This window comes from Humulus lupulus, chromosome 2 (assembly GCF_963169125.1).
Source record: "Humulus lupulus chromosome 2, drHumLupu1.1, whole genome shotgun sequence".
Taxonomy (NCBI): domain Eukaryota; kingdom Viridiplantae; phylum Streptophyta; class Magnoliopsida; order Rosales; family Cannabaceae; genus Humulus; species Humulus lupulus.
In genome coordinates this window covers 167,163,517-167,173,209 of record NC_084794.1, presented here as the reverse complement: position 1 = coordinate 167,173,209, position 9,693 = coordinate 167,163,517, and positions in this window count along the sequence as shown.

Genomic DNA, 9,693 nt, shown 5'->3' with positions numbered 1-9,693 from the left:
TGTGAGAAAGTATACTTAGTATGGACTTATGAAATGTCTAGAATTTCTAAGTTAGAAAACTAAGTACTCATGCGAAAATATAAGGCATACACCAGAGTAACTTTACTATTCACAAAAAACTTATAAACTTTTTAAGTCTAAAAGAGACTTAGAATGTTTTAAGTTAGAAAAGTAAAGTATAAATGCCAACAGCTCAGCTATACAAGAATAAAGAGTAAACTACTAGCCAGGTACAAGTTTAGCTGATCAGGTGCAAAGTTTTCCTGCTCGGGAGAGCAGATACAACTTCCCTGGTCGGCTAAGCATGTATCACCGATCGAGTAGGAAACTCTGTTGTTTAGAATAAATAACATCGACGAGTCCCTGGAGTGAATCAAACAAACATAAATCGATAAATGTAAAGGAAAAATATTTGTTACTACTCAGAAATTATTTTATTGGGTAGTGAAAATATTTTTTATGAAGGAAAAAGTAAAAGGCAAAAATTTGGTGCCTAGAGTGAGTGGTGTCCGACCAGATTGGCCGGGGTGTCCGAGGAACTAGGCCCAGAATTTTGGTGCCAAAGGCGCGGCATCCGAGCAGCTTCCCCTTGATGTTCGACCGGACTGGCCAAGGCGTCCGAGTAGCTGCCCTTTGGTGTCCGAGCGGAGGCACGCGTGTCCGACCAGCCAACGTACGTGTCCAAGGCATGTATGCATCCGAGTGGATGCGTATCCGAGGAGGAGAAGGCTATGTCCGAGCGGATTGGGGCTGTGTCCAGGCAGATTGGGCTGCATCCAATCGAGTGGGGCTGTGTCCGAGCAGCCAGGCCCGTGTCTGAGCAGAGAGTGGCATTCGTCCGTACGGCTGAGGTGCTAAGCCTTAGGCTGTGTCCAAGCGGCTATGTCCAAGCAGCATTCATCCATCTGAGCAACACACATCCGAGGAGCCATGGTACCAAGGTGTGTGTCCAAGGCTGTCCGAGGGGCCTAGTCCAAGCCAAAGCTAGCATCCGGTCGGATGCATCTTGGGGCCAAGGGGCTAATGTATGGTCCGATCAGACCATACTTTTACAAAGGAAAAAAAACAATGGCCAAATGGCCATATTCCATGTCTCATACCTAAACCTCACCATAAACCCTAAGCCAAGAAAAGCAAAGCCCTAAATTCCATCTAGCACAAACACCATTTCTCATCCAAAACACATACTACCACAAGATCAAAAAATAGAATTTGAAGAAATCAAAAGACAAGTTCAGTCGTGGGTTTACGTGAAAGTTATTGACCAGGTAGGAGCTTTTGAATGACCTCAAGAACATTTTGCTAGATGAAAAGTTTATCATACGAGAAAATCGTATAATAAACTTGGGGGGCAAATGTTATCCCCAAAAATTGGAGACTGATGACGTGGCAATAGAAGTGACAAGTGGCAGTGCATGGTCCGTAAACGACACATTAATAGTCAATAAATATATTGGCTCCTCAAAGTTGTGATAAAGTGATCTGGCTTAGGAGTGACCCGGTAGACCAATGAAGAGTTTTAACTGGCCAGTCAAGTGTCATGACCGACTAGGCATGACCTTGTCCGACCAGTCATATGATTGTCTGCCCAGGCATGACCATGTCTTCCCAGGCATGACCTTGTCTGCCCAGTCATGACCATGTCCGACCAGTCATGACCATGTCCGACCAGTCATGACCTTGTCTGCCCAGTCAAGTGCATGTCTGCCCAGCCAAGTGCATGTCTGCCCAGCCGAGGGCTTGTCTGCCCAGTCAAGTGCGTGTCTGCCCAGTGAAGGTGTGGTCGACCAGACTGAATGTGATATGGATCGACTAGATAGAGCAGGACTATGCCAAGATTCCCAGAAACGGCTTCAACAAGAATCGGTCTTGGCATACGCGGGAATCTCTCAATTTATCCCACAAATTTAGTGTATTGTTATATTTTGAATATTATTGTAAATTAAATATAATGAGAATAACCAAATATCCTGATTATGGGGATATCATCTGAACGATCCTAAGCCTATAAATACAAGGCTTTTGGCATCATAAAGGGGACTTTTGGAATTTTGAACTTTTGATCTGAATTTTCTAGAGAGAGAGAGTACTTGTATTTGAGAGAATTCTTGTATTCTTGTAATCTACACTGAAGAAACTCAGTTGACTCAGGTTCATCTGATCTTGAGTGTAGATATATAATCATAACTCTAAGTGAATTAGGCTATTACCATCACATTGGGGCTGAACCACTATAAAATCGTCTGTGTCGTTTATTTTCTCTTGAAGGTTTTATTGTTTTTGACGTTCTCACGTCGTTGGCCAAAAACGCGGTCAACAGTATCGCTCTGAAAAGACTGATCTCCTATATTTAATATATCAAATATATTAAAAATATAATAATAGTTATTTTAAACAATTTGAAAATAACTAATCAGTTATCAGATTTTGTTTAAATAATAATATTTTAATCATATTACAATCTCTCATTATTTATTTAATATTTAAATAACTAAAATTGTGGAACAAAGAAACTTCTAGAAGCTTCTTGTGTGTGTAGCACAGTGACTGTGCACTGTGCCACACGTGTACCACATGCCAAAGAAAGCATGTGATTTTTCCCAATTTTTCTTATTAATTAAATACCAAAAATCACAAAAATAAATTAATTCAAAATTGATTATATTTTTGTTAAATCAAATAATTAATTAATTGCACATAATTATACAATAATTATGTTTAATGCATAGAAAAATATTTTACCTATCAAATAAGTCATTTTGCCCATTTTTGTATTTATCTTTGTTAGTGTTTGTTTGAGCCATTTCGGGGAACATGGACCTATAACATTAAGCTCCAATAAATTGAAAATAAATAATTAAACTCTTTAATTATAATAGTTAATTTATTAATTTTGATATTTCTCCACTATAAATTTAGAATTGCACTATTTGTGTTATAGATATACTTTTACAGAAATCTTATTCTAAATCGTCCATTGATATAACCATCTTACAATAGTTCAACCCTCTAATTAATTAGTTCATAAATTAGAATAGAAGAATTACCATTTTGCCCTTCTAATTTACTTCTTATTCCTTAAGTGCCATTAATTCACTAGTGAATAATTAATCTATAATCTAATTATAGATTTGAGCTCAAAATCATTCAGTTCCAGAATTAACCCTTGAGGGAACTAATATATGATCCGTTAGGAAAGATTAGATTCTGTATTGTTAATACATGTTCCCAGCCATCCATGATATTAAATCTCCAAAACAAAAGTCACTAGCCTCATTCTATGAAGAGACCTTAACGAATGAATCAAAAGATTTAATAAACATGAACAGGAGTTCATGAACACTCTGGATTAAGGTTGATCTATAGACGATCATCAATTATGATATGAATTACAAGTCTTTATTATTAATTGGTTTTTGGATAAAGACTTTTATTCATATCAGTCCATGTCACATATAATCATATTATATAAAGCACCTTTACCGAGATGTCTTACCACATCAATAATCCGAATCTAAATTATTTGTATCAACATGATACTCAGCAAACCGTACTTACAACCCCAATTAAAGAATTCCATAACTTCAATTTGTTGTTGTTGACTATTTTTATTCATTCATGTGATCTTAATTCTCTCGTACTAATACAAGATCACATCCTCTATAATGACTATGAAAATTTTCTGATATTTAAAAAATTATTCAAACAATAATTTAATAATCTAAATATAACAATAATAAACCATTGTATTTATTTATTCATCGAAATAATAAATGTCTTTTACATGCTTTTAGGACATACTTCTAACAAAGAAGTCATCCCTGTTGTTGAAGGCACTGAAGAGGAAGAAGAGGTCACGTAGCTGGTGTGCAAAAGAAAGGTCTCTATAGATAGGCAACATCCTGACCCAGTCTGAGATGAATCAGGGGCAACAGCCGGCACTTCTGGCCAAGGTTACCCATATAGAGAATTAAACCGAGCTGCTGCCAGTTTTAGGCTATTTCGATTCAACCCACGACAGCTCGTGAGTCGACATCTGGTTCATCCGAACCTGAACATGACCCTTCTCCAGTGTGTGGATCACTTGGTTGTATCCTATGACCATAGCTATCTTCGGTGTGCCATAGTTGTAGATAACACCCTTCACTTTAGGTCCACCATTTTTGAGGACTACGATTCAAATCTTTTGTCGCGACCTTCCCTCCGTCAGGGTGTTTTTTCCCCAGGTATTAGGCAGGCCATGCATGAGTCTAGTTCTGATGAAGAGCCTGAACCCCGTAGGACCCAAAACAAAATAATATTAGAGTCCCCCTCCTTTGATAGTTTGAGAGGTAGAGGTTTTACTCAGTCCAGTTCGTTACTCAGAGTCGATCATAGTAGTTTCCTCTTCTATCTCGGAGGGTAGGGTTCTTGCTCTATTATTTTCCTTGCATTACCCTGAATAATCATTTCTTGGATCTGAATTTTCTACTCATCCTCTTGCAGGCGAAGATATGGACCTGAAGTGTTCCTTCAAATCTTGTGGGGCCAGAACTGGACCTGTATTCAAGAAGGCGAGAATAACAAAGAAGAGTGCCCCCAAATCTGGAGCTGTCATCGAATCTCTTGCAAAGGATAAAGGCGCCAGCTCCACTCAGAAACAGTAGCAACAAACACAACTACCAGCTCCGGTAACTACAGTTACCGTTCTTGAGGCTCCTCATCCTTGTCCTTGCAATGAATCTATTCCGATTCCCCAAGTTATTCAGATGCGTTCTTTGGTCTGGGCCAATCCTTCACGGCTTCTACCTTTGATGGGTCTACTACAACTCCATCTTTCAATATAATGTGCCCGAGGAACGCCACTTGCGAAAGCCAAAACTCGCATTTCTTGAACTTTGCGTAGAGTTGATGCTCCTTCAATCGCGTCAAAATCAACCTCAAATGTTCCTCGTGCTCTACTTCATCCTTGGAGTATATTAAAATGTCGTCGATAAACACAACGACGAATTTATCCAAGTAGTCTTTGAAGACCTTATTCATTAAGTCCATAAACGCGGCTGGTGCGTTAGTAAGACCAAAAGACATAACTAAGAACTCGTAATGTCCATAACGAGTCCTAAAGGCTGTCTTAGGAATATCCTTCCCCTTTACCTTGAGCTGATGATACCCGGACCATAAATCAATCTTTGAAAATACAGTCGTGCCTCGGAGTTGATCAAACAAATCGTCGATCCGAGGTAGCGGGTACTTGTTCTTAATCGTTACTTTGTTCAGCTCACGATAGTCTATGCACATCCGCATACATAAATAACAATTGATAACACCACACCTACAAGAAAGTTAGAAATATGCAATTTTAATGGAATATCAATAAAATATGAAAATAGCATATCTATATTAGACTCCTTTTCATTTTGAGTAAATATACAAATTTGTTCAATTATGGGCTCTTGAAATGTAATTATATTTTTTTCATTTTCCTTATGAGCCTCGAAAATTATTTCATCCAACTCTTTTGTTTCATTACGGGGTTGGATGCATATTACAAGTTCTTCAACTACTTCATTCTCTTTTTCACTTTGAATTTGCCTATTTGGATTGGGAATGGGTTGGTTGGGATGAACTTGTTTTTCCGACTCTATAACAGTTGCAAGGTGTCCTACTATTGTCTCAATTTTTGAGATTGACTGAGATTGGGCTAGTAAGATTTGGTAGGTCGATTGCATAAACTGTTGTAGGATATCCTCTAAAGATGGACTCGTTTCTTGTTCAATGGGATATGATAGGTCGGATTGGGCATGACTTGGATTAGGCATGTAGAATTCATGCCCTTGATTCATTTGAGATTGGGTATAACTCCATGAAAAATTTGGATTATAGGTAGAGACAAATGAGATATCAAATGATTCATGCATATCATACATATTATTAGTTTCTCCATAATTTAAATTTGAGTGCTCATAATAGTTGTACTCAGAATTCCAACTATAATTAAAATGATCCATATGGAAAAAACTAGATGACAATTTTTTTTTTTTTTTTAAGATGACAATTAAGAAAAAAAAAACAACAAGAAAATAAAATTAAGAGAATAAAAGCAATGTTAAGATATTAAACACTTAAGTATATATATATATATATTTCAAGTATTTTTTTTCACAATAATATGATAAAGAATAAAGAGAAATAAGACAAAATTAAATAAGATTATATAAAAAAAAATTAAGCAAGAGTAGGGAGGGATAGCATGCTATCAACCATAACAAAATTAAGGTAAAAATTAGGAGGCACAAGTGCCATCAACTAAAACATAAGATAAAAGACTAGGAGGCAAAAATTGCCATCAACTAGTAACTTGCAAAAAATAAAAAAATAATAACACAAGATAAATTACAACAAAATTATAACAAAATTAGGAGGCACAAGTGCCATCGACTATAAAAATTAAAAGGATAGATAGGAGGCACAAGTGCCGTCACTAAAAAAAATGCAATAAATATAAATAAATAAGTTTTTTTTTTTATGGGTGGTAGAACCGTCCCAAATTTTCTTTTTATCTTTTTTTTTTTTTTTAGTTTTTATAGATATATATTTTTTTTAGTTTTTTTTAAGTGCAAAAATTAAAATAACTAGTAGAAGAATTTACTAACCTTGAGATAATTTTCGTTTCTTTTCTCTTGCAACTCCCCGGCAACGGCGCCAAAAACTTGACGGACCCAAAACGGGTATGTTTTAAATATTTATAACTCGCAAGCGCACGAATCGTATTTATAGAATAGTGTTCGTGTAAGCACGAGATCGAACCCAAAGGAGTTGTCTAAAATCGAAAAGGAAACTATTTTAAACCAAAATTAATAAATTCTAACCTAGTTCCAAAGATTTATGAGAATTTGTATTAATAAAATAAAATAAAAGATAATAATAAAGAAATTAAAGACAATGTGTATATATATATATAACATAAATTAATAATAAAAATGAAGATGGTAAAATAAGATTATTAAGGATTAGAATCCACAAAATATAAGTTCAATAATATTTATAAGTACATTGATTCCCAAGTTTTAGTGATAGTTAAAATAAATCAAACTATCATTTTCTAAATAGATTTATAATTTTAAGCACAAATTATTTCTAAAAAGATAGGATTTTTCTTCACTTTTCAAAGTTATAATTTCAAAACACTTAGTGTAAATCAATCTAATGAAATAACAAATAAATCAATGAACATTATTTATAAGGCAAAACATAATATTTTTGTTCTAAGCATGGATGTGTACAATTTAATGACACATCTTACACAAAGAATATTATGTATTTGCACTAATGAAGAACAAAGTTTAAATATGTGCTAACAATCCAAAATACATGATATTTAAGATGAAAGAAGATATTTGAAGAAGAAAATTCCATAAACTTTATTGCACAAAATGGGAAATCAACATACAAAATAAATACTATCTAGTTACATAATGTTTCATCATCACCTTAATAATCTTAAAAAGATTAGAAACACATAACTAGAATAACAAATACAAACTAAAAATTACAAACATAAATAGGAAAATTTGGAGGATGAACCCCCAAATTGTTCCTCTAAAAATACATAGAAAAAAATAAAAAGAAGAAGAAGATGAAGAGAATGGAGAGGTTTTGAAATGTGTAGAGTTTTTGGTATGGTAACCTCCCCCCTAAATGGACACCAAAAATCCCTTATTTATAGCCAAAAATGATGATTAAAATAATCAATTCCAATTGATTAAATTAATTGAATTAATTATAATATGGCAAATAGGGATAAATTATAGGGTGTAATAATTATGTTTTGGGGTAAAAAATGTAGAAAGTGAGGTAAAAAGTAGTATTTTTGGACATAGGGACAAAGTGATATTTTTGAGTAATTTATGGGTTCAAGAAGTTGCTTTGTGGCTGTTGGGTCTTGTGTGGGAGGCTGGAAGCAGGCGTGACTTTGGAGGATACGGCTGGAGCAGGAGGCGTACGACAAGGGAAAGAAGATGGGCCTAAAAGATGGCTTGGGCCGTGCTATGTGGTGGTGGCCCAAATGGATTTGGCTATATGATGCTGAATGGTGAAGGAGGGCAGCAGCTTAACGTGTGAAGCTTGGGAGCTGAAGGCTGGCACGTGGAAGGCATGAGGGAGAGAAGTTGGTGGAGGTGGAAGTGGGCCTGGCGGGCCTGGTGCTGGCAGTTGGGCTTTGGATAAATGCCAACTATTTTCTTCTCTTTTTCCGCTTTATATCTTTTCTTTTCTTTTCAAAGCCCAAAAATACAATAAATTTCCTACAAAATAAACATAAAATAAATCATAATAAAATATTTTTAATTATAAAATAAATCAATTTAATTATTTGAAAATATTAATTATAACTTAATTTATATTTAACATTTAATTTCAATAATACAACATTTTTACCTCAAACTAAACCACAATAATTCAAATAATTAACTACAATATTTTACAACAAAATAACTATAAAAGCACACAAAAATCTATAAAATCAAAATAAGACTAATAAATTCAAAATTACTTAAAAACTTAATAAATCAATTAAAAACTCAAGAATTAAGCAACAATTAGCACATAAAAAGTGGTAAAATAACTCTATTTTGTAGAGTTATCACCCTCTCCTCCAAACCCAGAATTCTTCACCTTTTTCCTGCATTTTCTTCAGACCAACTCATCCTATAATCAAGCTAACAGTTCCAGATAATCAACACAAATATTCTAGCCCAGTTTCAATATCAAAACCTGCTCCAAAAACTCAACTAAACTCCCAAGAACAAATCAAATTATACCCACATGCATAACCTAAAAATACAACGGAAATTCAAGCTTAATTCCCATGGTTAGAGCTTACATTTGTTGAGTTTAGTCTCTGAGTTTGATCCTTAATCCTCAAGCTTTTAGCTCCTAATATTTCCTAGCCCAATTCCTTGTTTTAACTAGCTTCCACCAGAATTTTCCTTGAGTTTGTCTTAGAGAGTGAAAGAGAGAGGAAGATGAGAACCATCTTCAGCTGGAAGGAAAATAAGTGACAGTTTCTACAAGCCTCTAAATGATTCTTCCCTTTGTTTTATTTAACTTAGGCTATGTGGTTACCTCAAGGCTCGGGGTACCAAAACGTCCCCGAGGGAAAAATGGTAAATTTCCCCAATATTCCCTCCTAGACATTCTATCCTCAAATATATGTCCAAGTATTTATTTTCACAACCCGATAACCCCATAACACATCTAATACCCAAATTATCCCTCGACTCGCCCCGAGTCAGAATCTCAACCATGTTGTGACTTTCTGGCTAACCGCTCCCCAGGACTGTTTGGGATCGTGCTGGACAGACATATCACATATATATAGCATTTATCACATTTATACCCCTAATATCCAGTCGAGGCCCACATGCACATTTAACTCAACTAAACATGCATCATTATCATATATCTACATAAATTCACGTATCAACATACTAATTCATTTATTGCCCTCCTGGCACAATAATCAAGGCCTTAAGCCCTATTAGCAAATTCGGGTCATTACATGACCAATCAATTCTGGTTGATATCCTTGTTATACCCAGGAATTCGCCCACCTAATAGTGTTATACCTGTTAGGAATCAAGTCTCGGACCTGGTTATGTCCTGGAGTTTGTCTGCTTAACAGCATTATACTTGTTAGGAATTAGGTCTCGAACT